The sequence below is a fragment of the Ictidomys tridecemlineatus genome, chromosome 13 (assembly GCF_052094955.1).
Source record: "Ictidomys tridecemlineatus isolate mIctTri1 chromosome 13, mIctTri1.hap1, whole genome shotgun sequence".
NCBI lineage: Eukaryota > Metazoa > Chordata > Mammalia > Rodentia > Sciuridae > Ictidomys > Ictidomys tridecemlineatus.
The window spans coordinates 72660438-72676709 of record NC_135489.1 but is presented as its reverse complement, the minus strand read 5'-3'; the positions used below and the strand labels follow the sequence as shown (position 1 = coordinate 72676709).

Here is a 16272-nt window from a genome sequence, read left to right as displayed (position 1 = left end):
AAAAAAAAGCCAGCCTCAGTAACTTAGCAAGGTCCTAAGTAGCTTGAAAAGGTCCTGTCTCAAAATAAAAAAAATAAATAAATAAAAAGGGCTTGGAATGTGTCTCAGTGGTTAAGCACCCCTGAACCAAAAAACAAACAAACAAACAAAAAAACCAACAACAACTAAACCAACCAACAAACAAACAAACAAAAAAAAACCAACAACAACTAAAACTAGGGGGGTCATGGGGGAAACTACACTTAGTTCACTCAAGTTAAAATTGTAACATGCTGGATTATTAAACTCAAGTTACAATAAAGGAAGTACAAGGAAACGCCATAAGAGCAAATTATGTCAACACATTTTTAAGCTACAAAAGGCAGATCTCAGTAGCTTTTGTAAGCTCAGACACTGGTGATGAAAAGGAGGCAGATTAAAAGCTACTGAACAAGGCTTTATTGAGATTCATTCTCAGGTGACCCTCCAGTCCAACAGAGTGGGTCCAGGAGAATCACACTTAGGCTCAGCTGGATTGGAATTTTATTGAACTTAGGGCAGGAAGGGAAGGTTTGGGACAGAAAAAGGGAGTTTTTAGAGTTCGCTGATTGACAGGTAGTTATAAGGCACTATCACTGCTTGTCTGTCAGTGCCTGCTTGGTTTTTCTTTCACATGTGTGAGTTGTCTGGTGCTTTGTTCCCATAGCAACCTCAAACCGACCTAACATCCTGGTCTTTTTGATGATATAGGGTTCATAATTACATCTGGGTACTTCCTACTGGCTAGGAGTGCTGAGGGAAAGGGGTTGGCTCAGACATTGGTTTTGGTAGGGAGGCGACTATAGGGGTGTAGGAGCATCTGGTTGTAGGTCACTCTGGCAATTTCACCCATGCACTTTGGGGCGAACCCAAGGAGGCAGGGAGCAATCATTAATAGAAGTCCCATTACAAACATAGGAGTGAGAATGGGAGTCAGCCATGTAATGAGGGTTGAGTTTAGCCAGCCTGGTCAAGGGTCATTTGATTGTTGCTGTTTAAGCCTTTCATGCAAACAACAGAGGCTTTTAATATTCTTTTCGACCAATCCAGTTTCAATAATATAGTAGCAGCATTCTTCTTTCAGGAATAGACAGATTCCTCCTTTGTCTGCTGTCAGGAGGTCTAGGGGCTTGACAGTTCTGTAATGAAACTTAGGCAATAGATGTTATTTGCCTTTTCAGGGAAACGAGAAAGGCGGCCGATGCCTCTACTGCTTCCCAAAGTTGTTGTTCAAGCTTCTGAGTAGTGGTTACTGCATAACCAATTCCTCCTTCACCCAGTCCTGAGGCAGCGAGTAAGGAGGCCAAGGAGAGTCCAACTACTACTGGTAGAAAGCATCCCATCTTGTCCTGGAAAGGGAGGTGGTAACAAGCCATGTTAATTCATCCTCACTGTACAGAGTTGACTGAGGGACAAAGATGAAAGGAACACAAAAAGCGAAGGGCATGCTGAGGCGTAGATTTTTTATTAGGGTACCATTGCACCAGCAGAAGAATCCCAGCGGAGCAAAGCTTGGGGAAGAGATGAATAATCTGGTCACAGGGTAGCTCCTAATAATTGGAGAACATCTCTGCTTAGGAGAGGAACTGGACAGGATGGAATGTCCAGAAAAGAATGTGTGAAAGGGTGTCCCTCCAGGGCACAGGCCAGCTTAGCAGTACAGTTTGGGAAGGAGGGTTTACTGTCAATCTCCATAACTGAGATCGGGGAAGGAAACACAGGCCCAGAGTGAGCAGACAAGACAGAATAGGTAGCCCCTACCCTGAGTCCACAAGGAAGGTTATGGACTTATCCAATACCTGGAGTGTTACCCTGGGCTCAGTGAGGGTGATGGGGTCCTTGAGTCCAGGCTTCTTCAGTCTTCTGTGAACCCCAATAGTTCAAGAGAAGGGACTGCCTGGCTGGTCATACCCCCACATGGCAGCGCCAAGGAAGGGCCAGCCATGCGGCAGTCACTTTTCCAATGAACTGTCTGCTTACAGGTGGGGTACAGCCTGGAGAGGGACCGTGGGTTTGGGCATTGGCAATCACAGTGACCTTCACATCCACATTTGAGCAAGCCCCTGGCAGAGAGGAATGCTGGTTTCTCCTGAAGACTTCACTGGAGCTGTAGGCCTCAGGGCTGCTGTCGAAGCCTAGGTTTGGAGTATTACCTTTTTCTGCAATTGAGCCTGCCTGGCTAGTTCAGCCAATTCTTCCCAGGCATTATAGACTTTAAAGGCCATTTTCACCAGATCTTGGATATGGGTCTGAGGGCCCTCCTCAGCTCCTTTGAGCTTTTTTTTTTATATCTTGGGCTGATTGGGTAATGGAATGGGTTGCTAACCCTGTAGCTCTGGAGGGAGACTCAGGCTCCAGCTTAGTATATTTGGTGAGGGCCTCTGTGAGATGGTTGAAAACTAAGGCTGGATTCTCATCTGGATCCTGGGTGATTTCTCTAATCAAAGTTAACCCCCTTATTGGAAACTGCCTGCATGCCTGCTATAAGATATTGGACCATGTAAGTGCAGTAACAGCAACCTTGTTGGCCATCTTGGTAGTCCCAGTTGGATTTAGTTATGGGAAAAGCTGCTTTACCTGTGGGGAGAGTTATATCTGTTATGACAAATTTGGTAAAGCATGATCTCATGTGGCCTGCTGGATGCAAGTCTTACCCTTCTGGGGAAAGGGTGGAGGGGAGAATGACATAGACATCATGCCAGGTTAGATTCTAAGTTTAAGAGAAGTATCAGAATTCCTTGCTGTAAGTAGAAGTGTCAGCATAGAAAGACCCAAGGAGCTTTTCAATCTGGGAGAAATCTTTAAGTGAGAATGGGACGTGTACTCAGACAATCCCTTTGGCACCAGCCACTTCCCTAAGAGGACAAAGGAGCTTTGGGTTAGCTGGTAAGAGGGCCTAGTGGGATTGGCTGTGGGCACTGACAGAAGAAGAGAGGAGTGAGTGGGTGGAGAGATCCATTGGCAGGAGGGGTAAGGGTTGTATCAGTAGAAGAGGTGGGCAGAGGAATAATGACTGCAGGAGAGGGGGGAGAGGGATGGAGGGGGAGGGTTGTGGAGTGGGGGAGGAGGAGTTGTGGTATTAGGAGGAGAGGAGGGGAGGGTGCAGGTGTGGGAGGGGAGGAGGAAAAGGATGGCCAGGGTAGGGAGGAGGAAGAAGAGAATGAAGGGTTGAGAGTAACTCAGGTGGATCTGAGAATGAGGAAGGAAATGTAGAAGAACAATGGGAAAGGGGATTGGATTTTCTCTAGCAAGGAATTCTTGAGCAGTAGAACAGGTAGAGTAGAGGATAGGACTGGAGTATATATCCCAAAAAGCCTGAATGTGCTTGCAGATGTAAGGGACTTCTGCCCACTTCCCTGTCTAGTGACAGAAATTGTCCAAATCAGTGAGTTCCTTCTGGGGGCCAGTTTTACCCATTGTCTAAGGAGGACTCTGTTTCCCATGACCTTCTGGCACACTCAGGGGTGAGTGGGAGCAGAAAAAGATGTCCCAAATTCTGATCACACTCCCCTGAGAGACACATAAGTGCCGGGCCAGGGTTGAGGCATCCCTGCGTCCCACCAGGGATGTGAGTGGCTCACTCACAGACTGGGATGTCCCCAAAGTTCCTGGGGCCTTGAGTGGAATGGGCAGGGGACTATGGTATGCGCATGACTTACAGATAGACCACATGGGTGGTCAGGGGAAATGAGGGAACATACTCCAGATGAAGGCAGAGGGAAAGAAACAGCAGCTTAGGAATTTCCTGATTCCTTGGAAGGAGAGTGTGGACGTCAAACCCTATGGGGGAGACCCAAAAAGCCCTCCTGAGTTTTTAGCACCAGGAGTAGGGTCAGGCACCAGTGATGAAAACGAGGCAGATGAAAAGCTGCTGAACAAAGATTTATTGATATTCATTCCCAGGTGAGACCCTCCAGTCCAACAGAGTAGGTCCAGGGGAATCTTACCCAGACTCAGCTGGATTGGAATTTTATTGGGATTAGGGCAGGAAGGTAGGGCTTGGGACATGAAAGGGGGTTGGTCAGGGGATTTTGCTGAGATGCATGTCCTTCCAGGATTGGTCAGGAGACCCGCTGATTGACAGGGGGTTATAAAGCACTATCACTGCTTGCCTGTTAGCATCTCATTGGTTGTTCTTTCGAATGCGTGGGTTGCCTGGTACTTTGTTTCCCGAGTCACCTCAAACTGGCCTAACAGTTTTGTATGACCTTTGGCTGAAGTTCACAACTACACTTATTATGTCACTTACTAATACATTTATTTTGATATAAATGTATAACAGTGAGAATTCTGAACAGATGGGATTGTAGAGAGTATCCAAAATCCTTCAAAAATTGGGATATCATTTCATAACCAAGGCAGGTTGGGATGTTGGTATGTTTTATCTTTATAAAATTTTTTGCATCTTTCCCATAAGTTAACATAGTATTTTCTATGTTTTTAAATTCAAAATTACAACGAAATGTAAACAATGCCCAGGAAATTATACTGGACATGACATAATAAAGCCAACAGTCAGCCGTTCATGGTAGTGTATGCTTGTAATCCAGCAACTCAGGAGGCTGAGGCAGGAGGATCACAAGTTCAAACCCAATCTCACTTAAAGCAAGGGTCTAAGCAACTCAGTGAGACCCTGTCTCTAAATAAAATACAAAAAAATAGGACTGGGGATGGTCACACGCCCTGAGTTCAATCCCCAGTACCAAAAAAAAAAAAAAAAAAAGAAAAGAAAAGAAAAAAAAAGCTAATAGTGAGTCCTGTCTCACAGAAAACAAAAAACAAACTGGGTATGATGGCACACACCTGTAATCCCAGTAGCTCAGGTGGCCTGAAGCAGGAGGATGGTGAGTTCAAAGCCATCATCAGCAACTGCGAGGCAGTAGACAACTCAGTGAGACCCTGAAGTTAGTTCAGCCTTTCTGAGTAGAAGTCAATGTCACCAAGTCCATCCTTCCCACCATAGACACTCTGTTCATGGGCTTACTTTACAGGAGTGACTGGGAAGAGAGTCTGAATGGCATCCACAGATTATTAAAATTCCTGCTCTACTGAGGTCACTCTTTAGTGAGCATTCACATGGGGCACAAGTATCTTCATGATGTTTAACCATTCAGAGAAGCCTATCCACATATTTATCCCTCATTTTTCCTCATCAACAGTTTTCCAGTCATGCTGTGCTCAAATCTATGACCATCTTATCCAAAAAGTAGTGTAATGGCTATGTTTTATTCATTATGTCTAATCAGCATAATGTTAACCATTTCATGGACCAGTGTTATGTTTTGTGGGAAAAATATGTAAAGATCCTTGTGAGTTGATGTTGTGACATAATGCTGCTGAGGTAAGATGATGAAAGCATATTGTTTGCCTTGCCTGCTGATTGCAGGTACCCAGGGATGTGTTAATTTGCTCATGTATCTGGTACAAAAGTTGTAATTGAAGTCACTACTTTCTTAAACTTATGGTAATCCACTGTCATTCTCCATGATCCATCTGTTTTCTGCACAAGCTGAATAGGAATGTTGAATGAGGATACAATGGGAAAAATTAATGCCCCCTATGCCCTTTAAGTTCTTTAAGGTGGCATTAATTTTTGAAGTCCCTCCAGGAATGCAATATTGCTTTTGATTTATTATTTTTCTGATAGAGAGAGTTTTAGTATCTTCCATTTCACCTTTTCCACCATCATAGCCCCCAACTCTATGGGTCAATGTAGGGAGTCTCCAGCTTCTAAGTATGTTTATTTTAGTGATGCATTAAATAATTGGTGAGCTAACAATGGGTGGGATCAAGGACCTCTGAGCCAACTGTGAGAGGAACTTAAACTAAAATTCCATTGATCACGTGACCTCCATCAACCAGCCCCTACCTGGTGGGCCATAGCAGTGCTTTGTTTGGGTTTACTGGAATCAGTGTCAGTTCAGAGGCATATCCCATAATCTCCCTCATATACCTTATTATTTCATTTTCCTCAGTGCAGTAATCCTGGTAAGAAGTATTAGGTTTCTTGGAATAAGCCTAGGAGAAAGATTAATAGTTTACATGTTGGCAGTGCAGAGGGTCTTTCAACAAAGGTACCCAGTCTCCCTTTCATTCAAAGCCTTGTGGTTCTACAAACTGGCTTCAATCTGGGAATTGATTGAAGGAATGTCTTTGACTCTTCTTGTAATTCAAGTTTGACTTCTGTTTACTTGATCTGGAACTCTTCTGCTTATGCAGCTCCAATAAGAATTTAATAGATTTCCCATCTATTTAATTTGTAGAAACCCAGTGATCAAGTAACCAGTACTATAGTCTCTGCAGGTCAGATTAATGTAACTGCTCCTTTGACCCTAGTCTCCACATGGTAATCATAATCACCTTTTCTTTGGTTACTGAGTGCTACCATTTGGCCCCTACCATCCCAGGATCAGCTTTTTCCTACTACATACTTTAAGTTTTCCAGTTCAGTGGCAGCAGTTCCCATTTAAAAATCTGACCTACATTAAAATTGACCAATGGCATATTTAAGGGTCCTGGGGCTCTCTACAAATTTATTTCTCAAAATAATGGTGAAAGATATATCCTCTAGACTTTGTTTTAGTGTAAGTGAGCAGATACTAAGGACAAGGCTAGTATAATTTCCATCTTTTTTATCCTTTGGATTATTCCCTCATGTCATTCCAAGGCAGTTCTGGCAATAACTGAATTTAGGTCACCTTTTGATCCACATGGGTCTGGGAGTTTGTGGTTCTGCAGCTTTTAGTTTTATGGGATACTGTTATAGAAAGAATTGTCTTGCCCCAGTGGTGCCTTGTCAGACCTTAAAAGGGGAGATTTTTCCTGTCCCCTAGTCTTAAGCTGAAAATGTTGAAACCTACTGCCACATTCTTTGTAGCCATCAGCTTCCACCCCCACTGCCCTTTCATGGGCAAAAGAGGCTGGAAGACAGGGCAGAGGCCAGGTTCTCTTTGGCCATTTTTTGATAGCCCAGGCATTTTTTCTGGAATTTTTTCCAAGATTAGGGCAGGTATCCTTGATCCACAATGAGATGATCTGTGACTGCCTGGGGCCAGGCAGAGAAACAGTTCTGGGAGGGCCATCCCTGGGTTTGAAGGATTTAAACCTTTTTTTTTTTACCCTTTCTTCTGGTGTCCTCCTATCTTTGCACACAAGAGACAGTGCTTTCAAGCACCTTCAACTTAGTTCCTGACTGTTCAGATCCCTTATAATGTACCTGCATAAATGCTCATACATACAGAATCTATTTTATATACTTTACCCCTGACAGACCAACTTCAACTGCAAGATAGTATAATAATCCAGAAAAAAATATTCAAAGTCCAAATTGTGTTACATTAAAATCTTTCTCCTAGGTAGGCTTATACATATAGGAGGCCCTTTTAGCCAAGATCAGTCTTCTCAAGAAACTACTGGTAAGATCAATGCAGCTTGACCCTTGACTTAAAGGGCCAGTAACAGATACAAAAAAACAGACAAGTGAGGATCACTGAAACCAGGGCTAACATATAGGAACCTTTAAAACAGACCTGCATATACAAATTTCTTCAACTTATTTTACCTTTGACAGAACAACTCTAACTTCAAGATTGTATAATAATCCAGAAAGTTATTAAAAAGCCAGATCATTACAGTAAAACTTTATCTTAGACACTCTTGTATCTGTAGGTGGCTGTTTCTTCAACTTATTTTACCTCTGACAGACAAACTCCAATAGCAAGATTGCCCTAAAAAGAAACAGAGAGACAACCAGAGAGGAACCCTGAAACAATGGCTGACAGACAGGAATATTTAAATTGACAAGCCAAGATCTTTCCCAAGAGACTACATATAGATCAATGCAATGTAGACCATGCCTTAAAAGTGGAAGGAACAGATACAAACAAAATAACAGCATAGACAGACAACCAGGGGGAATTCTCAAAGCCAATGCCAACAAACAGGTGATAACTTAGAACAGAAATATTCCTATGTTATTGAGTCCCCAGTTAATCATGACTGTACACCAGTGGCACCACAGGTGTCCCCACAATGAGGGACCATATATGTGGAATCAAGGGTCTTGACATGCACACTGTGGAACTTATCAGATGACCAAAGGTATCGCGATTTTACTGAGTTCAGTTTCCTTTTCCTCAAAGTGGACCATGATGGAGCAATGTGCACCATTCAGGGGGAAAAGTTAGGAGTTCCCCAAAGCAACAGGAGTTCAGCAGCTGCTGGGATAGTCCCTCAGTCACTCCCTTTACTTACAGGAATAGCTTCTTGTGTTGACCTGAGAAAAACTCACCTGTCTCCTTACTCTACTGCAGTTGGCTCTCAATAAGTTTGCCAGCCACCCTCCATCCTCAGCATGGAAATGGGTTCCTTGGAAAGCCAGGCTTACCCAAGAATTGTAGGGCAGGGGCTTCTCTGGTGTCCCACCCAGGTAACCAAATTTGTACCAAAAACTCAGTTCTTGTCTCCAATGTCAATCCAATAATGAGAACAAGATTTTGAGAAAAAGGAAAAAAGAAAGTTTATTGCTTTGCCTGCAAAGAAGAAACACAAGGACTCCTGTCTCTGTGTTTCTTCTTCTGAGAACTGTCTCTTCAATTCCTTTGCCCATTTATTGATTGGGATATTTGTGAAGTTTATTGGTATTTTTTTTTTTTAGTTTTTTAATATATCCTGGAAATTAATGCTTTATCTGAGAGACAGGTGTCAAAGGATTTTATCTCATTCTTTAGGCTCTCTCTTCATGTTCTTGATTGTTTCTTTTGCTATAAAGAAGCCTTGTAGTTTGATGCCATCCCACAATAATGCTACTTTTAAAAAAGTTGAAAACTTTGAGAAAATTTTATATATGGTGACACTTGTATTTCAAAATTCCAGATAATCTCAAGGCAGATTTTCATTTTTTAAGACAATGAAAAATATGATATAATTAAAGATCATGAAAGATTAAAAAAATTAAACGTACCCACTAACAAAATCTTCCAATCTTCACCTCAGTGTTTGCTACCAGAAGTGCCTCTGAGTTGCCCAAGGAAGTAGTTGTTCAACTCTCCTATGGATGATGATAGTTCTGGAGAATAAAGAAATTATAGAGTTAGTCTATAATTCTGTAATTAATGTACCAATTTGTAGCTGAAAGTAAGCACTAAGCTAGAATGTAAAGAATTGTTTTGTTGTTGTTGTTTGTTTGTTGCTTTTTTTTGTTGTTGTTGTTATTGTTGTACCAAGGATTGAACTCTGGGGCACTTGACCACTGAGTCACATCCTCAGCTGCTTTTGTATTTAATTTAGAGACAAGGTCTTACTGAGTTGCTTAAGGCCTCTCTAAGTTGCTCAGGATGGCTTTGAACTCACAATCTTCTTGCCTCCACCTCCCAAGCTGCTGGGATTAAAAGCCTGCATCACCACATCCAGCTGAAGGTAGGGTTTTAATCCAGGGTAACTAACAGAGCTTGCTTGCCTTGGCTGACTGCACTTGGTGGCTGGATTACAGGTCAGGGGAGCAAAGTCATCCTACACAGCTGAGGTGAGGCAGCTGCCAAAGACAAGACAAAGTTCACACAGCAACGTAAGTTTTCAGATCCTAGTCTGCAAGCAACAGGTACAGGGGAGACAATTTTACTTTCAATCTATTTATAAGATGTGTTCATTTAATTTTCAGATTTAAAAGAACCAAACAAAAATGGCTTGGTGTTTTCATGCTTGCTTTTAGCTTCCAGAACTCTTCAACTTTGCTCCTAATGATTTTCAGTGTGGGGATGATTTCAGAATATTCCTACCAATGTCATGAATAAAAATCAATACTAGAGATCAAAGCACAGGGGCTGGGATTGTGGCTCAGTGGTAGAGCATGCGCCTAGCATGTGTGAGGCCCTGGGTTTGATCCTCAGCACAGCAAAAAAAAATAAAGATATTGTGTCCAACTACAACTAAAACTAAGTATTAAAAATAATTTTTTAAAAAAGAAATCAAAGTACATATGGTTGTACTTCCTAACAATATGTGGTAAATAACCCTGCATACAAATTCTCCATGTCAAAACTCAGAGAAACTGGATAGCATTTGAGAACGAAGGAGAAATAAAGACAAAATGAGCTGATTGGCATGGAAGAGAAAACCAAATCAATTTTAGGGCAAGCTGAAGTTTCCTATGGGCCTGTGGAAGGAGATGTTCTGTGGAGTTCAGCAAACCAGGAGACAACACGGTGGAGTTCAGTTATTCATCAAAGCTCTCTAAATTCTGGTGTCCACACTTTAATATGAATAAGCTCTTCTGTATTTTATGAAGTCTCACCTCTGTATGTGAAGACATCAAAAGATAGAGTTTCTACCTAACACATAGATGCCTTGAAAGCTGTGCATATTTGTTCTTTGTTTTGAGTCAACCTGGGATTTCTGCCCACAGTAGGTTGCCTCTCTTCTGGATCAACAGACATTTCTAAATAAAATCTTGCCTATGTCTAAATTCTTTTCAAGTCTTCTATTCATTTCTTTTATTCTAGATCCATGAACCCAAGTTCAGTAAGAAATTAAAAAAAAAAAAGATGAGTCAAATAGCACCTACCATCTAAACAAATTTCTTAAAAGTTATTATGATTGGGGACAAGGAAGTTGTCACAAAGTATTTCAAGTTGTTGATTGGTGATTTTTTTTAATAAAGTGCATTTAAGTTAATGTAGCTTTCACCAGGAAAGAAAGCTACCATTTTGAATCTTTGCAATGGCCAGAGGCAGGTTTCCTGGGAGGATCATTATTCAATTATAGAGATTTAATAGGAATATCAGGACATTAAAATGGCTTCTTCAAGAAGAAATTTGACTGGATTTTGCTTAAGCCTATGAATTTTACAGTTCTGGTTTGGTCAACATAAACTAAATTCAACAAATTCATTAGGTTTTCTATGCACCAATAATGAACCCACTAAGAAAGAATTCAGGAAAACACATTTATCTCCAATAGCTTAAAACAAAATACAAAAACAAAACCCTAGGGACAAATCTAACCAAGGAAATAACAGACATGTACAAAGAAAATTACATAAATTCGATGAAAGAAAATGAAGATGCTAGAAGATGAAAAGACCTCCCATCTTCATTTTAACAATTTTAACAATTGATACTGTTAAAGTAACCTTACTACCAATAGTGATCTTCAAATTCAATGAAACCAATCCAACATACCAAAGACATACCTAAGAAATGTATTCATTTCATACATACCTAAGACATGAATTTTATATGAATGAAATACATACCATACATACATATTCATGTCTTGGTATGTATGAAAAATGTCTTTGGTGTGTGGGTTGGAATGAAACCCACAGAGCAGAACACCCCAAGATATGAACCACACCTCTAGGAAAAGTGGGGTGCTCACATCCCCTAGAGAAGGGGCACCCCTGGCAAAAGGGAACTCATCCCTGGAGAAAAGGCTTCTTTAAAATAGGGGGACACTGACAATAGAAGAGCAGCAACCACCCACTAAAAGTGGGATAACCCCTGAGAGGGGAGCCCCATCTCTAATGGGAGGTGTGACATCCAGTCCTGTTTCCCTAGAAGAGGGCCAGCCCCTGAGAGGGGAACCCATATTTTCACAGGAGGGGTGCCCTTTGAGAGGGGAACTTAAATTTTGATAAAGGGAACCCACTTTTGTTAGAAAGGGGCACACCTCTAGATGAGGACTCAGTCTGTTAGAAGTGGGGTACCCCTCTGTAGGGAGACCTACTCCCTAGAGGAGGAACACCTGATCCTTTAGAGGATTGGCACCGTATGAGAGAAGTATCCAATTTTTGCCAGAGAATGGGAGCCCTATTTCCTACTAGAGGAGCACTATTTCTAAATGAGGGGCACATCATCCCCTAGAACAGGGGCACCTTTTTGACTCCATCCTTCTTGTAGGAGCAATGCCCCTATCCCCTAGAGAAGTCGCATGCTTGGAAAGGTGACACCATCCTTATTTTTGGGAGCCCCAACTTAAAGTAAAGGGGTACTTCTCAATAAGGTGGCCCAATCCCTAGAAGAGGGGCACCCCATACCCTAAAGAAGGGGTACACCACAGTAAAAGAAACATATCTCTCTAGGAAGTTGGGGGTGCATGAACCATTGTTAGAGGAAGGGCACCCTGTGAGAGGACCTTCCCCATCCCTCCAGGATTCCAGGCAAAACCATATATAGAAAAGGGGATCCCAAAAAAGCTTGATCTCATCCCTCAAGGAGACAGGGTGCAGAGCCCCATCCCTAAGATGTGGGTTATACCAGAGAGGGACCATATGCTATAGGAGGGCTGCCCAAATCCACAGAGCAGAACACCCCAAGAATTGCACCACATATCTAGAGAAAAAGGGGTGCTCACATCCCCTAGAGAAGGGGCACCACTGGCAAAAGGGAACCCATCTCTAGAGAAAAGGCTTCTTTAAAATAGGGGGACACTGACAATAGAAGAGCTTCAATCACCCACTAAAAGTGGGATAACCCCTGAGAGGGGAGCTCCATCCCTCACAGGAGGAGGGGAACCCAACCCCATCCCTCTAGAGGAGGGCCAACTCCCCAGAGAGGGAGTCCCATCCCTCACAGGAGGAAGGGTGCCCCCATTCCCCCAGAGGAGGGGCAACCCCCAAGAGGTGTACCTTGGGCTCAGCTGCTGACTTAGGTGTACTCCCTCCCTAAGGGCCAGGCAAGTGTGGCCCATCCTCAGTGGGAAGGGGTCGCCAAAGGCACACCTACCCCTGGGCTTGGGTGGGAACACCACCTGGTTCCTGGCTCTCATGTGTGTAATGCCTGCCTAGGCCTGTGGCAGTAGTGTAGCCCCTGTGAGCCTTGCCCAGGTCTGCATGAGCTAGTGACATGAAGTTTTAGAGGGAAGGCTCTGGGTGCTTCCACTATGACCCTGTTCTCATCATACCATTGACAGGACTCCACAGGGTGCCTGGCCAAGAGTCTAACCTGTGTACAGGTGCTCAGTGGGCTCAGAGGCACTATCTCTCCGCCTACCATCTTGGTCCTGGGCCCAGCCTGAGACTAGACTCCTTCACTTACTGGGAATTTCCTGCATGTCCAAGAGACTTCATATGTATTTGCACATCTAATGACCTCCAAACCTGTTGAGGAAAATTTAGAACAGTGGGAGCTGGTGCTCAGCTTCCTCAGAGGCTGCTGTAGAACTGTCCCAAAGGGGGTTCCTTGCTGCCTCTGGCCCATGGGGGCAGCTGAACTTAAGGTGGCTTGTGTGAATTTCCTGGGACACCAAATAAAACACAGACACACACTTTACCTTTAAACAAGCTTCAAGACAGCTCCTCTGCTCTTGGCCTCAAGTTCCCCAAATGGGTGAGCAAGGGATGTCACAAGAGGTTGGCCAGAGAGAGAGAGTGAGCTCATTCAGAAGTGAGCTTTTATTGGGAGGACGCTCATTCTTAGAAAGTTCCATCCAAAAAAAAAACTGAAGAAGGGGTGGAGTTTCAAGGGACATGTGAGTGTAATTCAACCCAAGGGCTGTAGGGAGCCATCTATGTCTGAAGACATGTCCTCAAACTTCCGGGACCAGGGCAATATCCAAGTCACTAAGAGATATAGTGACCATCACAGCCTCTCTACTCTGGGATGGAAGACATGAATCACTCAGAGCGGCACCCCACAGTTCCTAACAATCAGTGCACATTGGCTTGAGAGGCCAGGAAGCTTGCCTGCACCTAGACACAACATATTGAGCTGTCACTTGGGCTTAGCACAAACCCATCACCCCAGCATATGGCTGAATCTCTTTCCCTCTCCTGTTTGGCCCACAGCCCAGCTGCACTAAGTGCGACAGGTTGCCAAGAGACCTAAGGAAATATCCACAGTTGATGTGCAAGACATGGGTGTATTTTTTATTTTGGTATCAGGAATTGAACCCAGAGACATTTTACCACTGAGCCATATCCCCAGCCCTTTTTTTATATTTTATTTAGAGCTAAGGCCTCTTAAGTTTGCTGAGGCTGTCTTTGAACTCAAGATCCTTCTGTCTCAGCCTCCTGAGCCTTATAGGTATGTGCCACTGTGCCCAGGGATATCAGTGTATTGAAAGCTGCTCTTGGGGAAGGTCCAGGGCAGAAGGCAGGACAGGCAGCACCCACCCCTGCAATTCCATCCTTTCCTCTCTTTGTCCAATGGCAGGTGGCTGGACAAGAGGAACTTGTCATCTCCCTGGTGCCAACACCAGGCCAGTCACCCAGGGAGAAGGGTTGGTGGTCAGGTCACAACAGTGACGTCATTAGAGTGCTTCATCTGCTTTGATACCTGCATGACCAGCATCCAAAGAAGCAGCTGTCTGGTGTGTGTGCAAGAAAGAAGATCCTCCTGATAACACTAGTCTGCCTATTTACCATGTGGACAGTCAGTGTCCCTTGGGATGGCATTTACCTGGACATTCTGGTCTGGGCTTAATGTGGCTTGGGAATAGACAAGGGCATTTCAGGGACATGGTTTCTCACCATTCTCCATTTCTTTAAGAAAGCACACCTCCCTCCTCTTCTCCATTGTTGGCCACATTCTTTCATCTTGATCTGGAACTGGGGAAATGGGGACCACAGGATCTGGCAGTCAACCACGCCTACCCTCTGTCAAGTCCACTCTTGAGCCTGGAGTCTGGGGTGCAAACTGGTACATGAAAGGGGATGAGGCAGGCTGCAGGTAGGTCACCCACTGTACCCTCCCTCTCAGTTGCCTCTTTAAACCATGCCAAGAGAGGAAGTGGCCAGACGGGGTGGGGGAAGGGCTGCCTTCCCACAGTAGAGATGAGGCTTGAGGCTATGCTTCTGGGTGAGGGTGACAGAAGTGTCCTGGCTTTCTCATGGTGGGTATGGGGCCTCAACTGCCTTCCATTTGGCATCCTCTGAACCCCTAGAAGCCCATGCCACCCTTGGCTGCATTCCAGACTGAGAACAGACTTGTGGGTGCTGAAGCATGGTCACACCACCATGAACCCCTTCTGTGGCCCACTATGGCTGGTGGGGCACCAGTTAACAACGAACCCTGAAAGAAAAGACAGAGCAGGTGGAGGCAGGATTATATTCAAAGGAGTGGACTGAGCAAGAGAGCTGTGGTGTTTACAAAGCTTTGGGTCCATGGTGCACATGAACCTGAATCCTCTTCACATGCTCTAGGAGGGTGATTGCAGGCACTTTCTGGTCTGGAACTGGCCTTGGAAAGGTCTGTCTTATTGCTGGAGAAAGTAGCTTTCCACTGGCCATGCTGGGTGTTCCAATGGGCATGTCCAGGGTCCTCCTCTATGTTCCAATGGGCCTCTACCTGAGTTTGGATGTGTGAGGTCCTCATAGCTGGAATGGGAAGCCAGCAGCCCAAGTGCTCATGGCACCCAGTTTACTCTGGCCCTAGCCCTATTTCTCCTGGGAGCCTCCAAGTCTGTCCTTGGGCCTTTGCTGTGGTCCTTAGGGGTCAGTAGGCTCTCCCAGGCCTCTTTGGTGGCATGCTTTTAGACCCTGTGCCTTCTGGCTCTTGGTAATGGCATGGAGAAAGGGCTACCATCAAATGCCAGGGCCAGCCCAGGAGACCCTATGAGGTCCCTGGAAGGCCTGAGGATTGGCCTGGCCAGAGCTTGACAGGACCACCCTGCACTTGGGTTGGCCAGACCTGACTGTGAAGCTGGGCAGTCTCAGGGGCCCATCTCCCAGTTCTCCAAGCAGCTTAATAAGGCCGAGCAACAGTCACCAGGAAATGAAGGCAGAGGGGAAATGAGCACAGAGGATACACAGGACTTGAATGACTTGTGCCATCCACCCCTGGACACCTCACACAGTCTTCCCTCAGGGAGTGAGGAGTGCCAGAAACAGGGTCTAGAACCCAGGCTGCCACTGTGGCCTGCACTGCTGCTTACCAACACCCTGGGCCTCCCCTTCCTCAATCATAAGGTGCGACCCAATACCTGCCTCCTGGTAAAACTGCCATCAGGCTTTGCTAACCCATTGACAGTCACTAAACAGGACTGCTTTGTGACACCAAGGACAAGAACTACTGTGATGCCTCACAGGTGAGGAAAAGAGGGCCAGCATGCATGTGATGGCTGTGAAGGGTCTCCAGAGGCCATGCCCTTTCTATGGAACCCAGGATAGGGTCCCTTGAAGATAAAATAGGCCATGAGAAGCTGGAGTAGCCCTGCTGGGGGACCAAAAAAAAAAGTACTCGGGCCAGATGTTTCTAGAGAGTTCCCACCAAGACAGGAGTCCATCTCACTCTCCTCCCCCATCAGGACCTCTCCTGT

The 16272-nt window shown here is 44.6% G+C and overlaps 1 long non-coding RNA gene across 1 annotated transcript; it reads right to left on the bottom strand.

Moving 5' to 3' along the window:
* Positions 1-431: 431 nt before the first annotated feature.
* LOC144369908 (uncharacterized) lies at positions 432-15995 on the bottom strand. Its single transcript, XR_013429755.1, has 3 exons — positions 14486-15995; positions 8981-9085; positions 432-1367 (listed from the first exon to the last, which is right to left on the bottom strand). It is a non-coding gene; the product is annotated as an uncharacterized LOC144369908 (long non-coding RNA).
* Between the last annotated feature and the right edge of the window lie 277 nt (positions 15996-16272).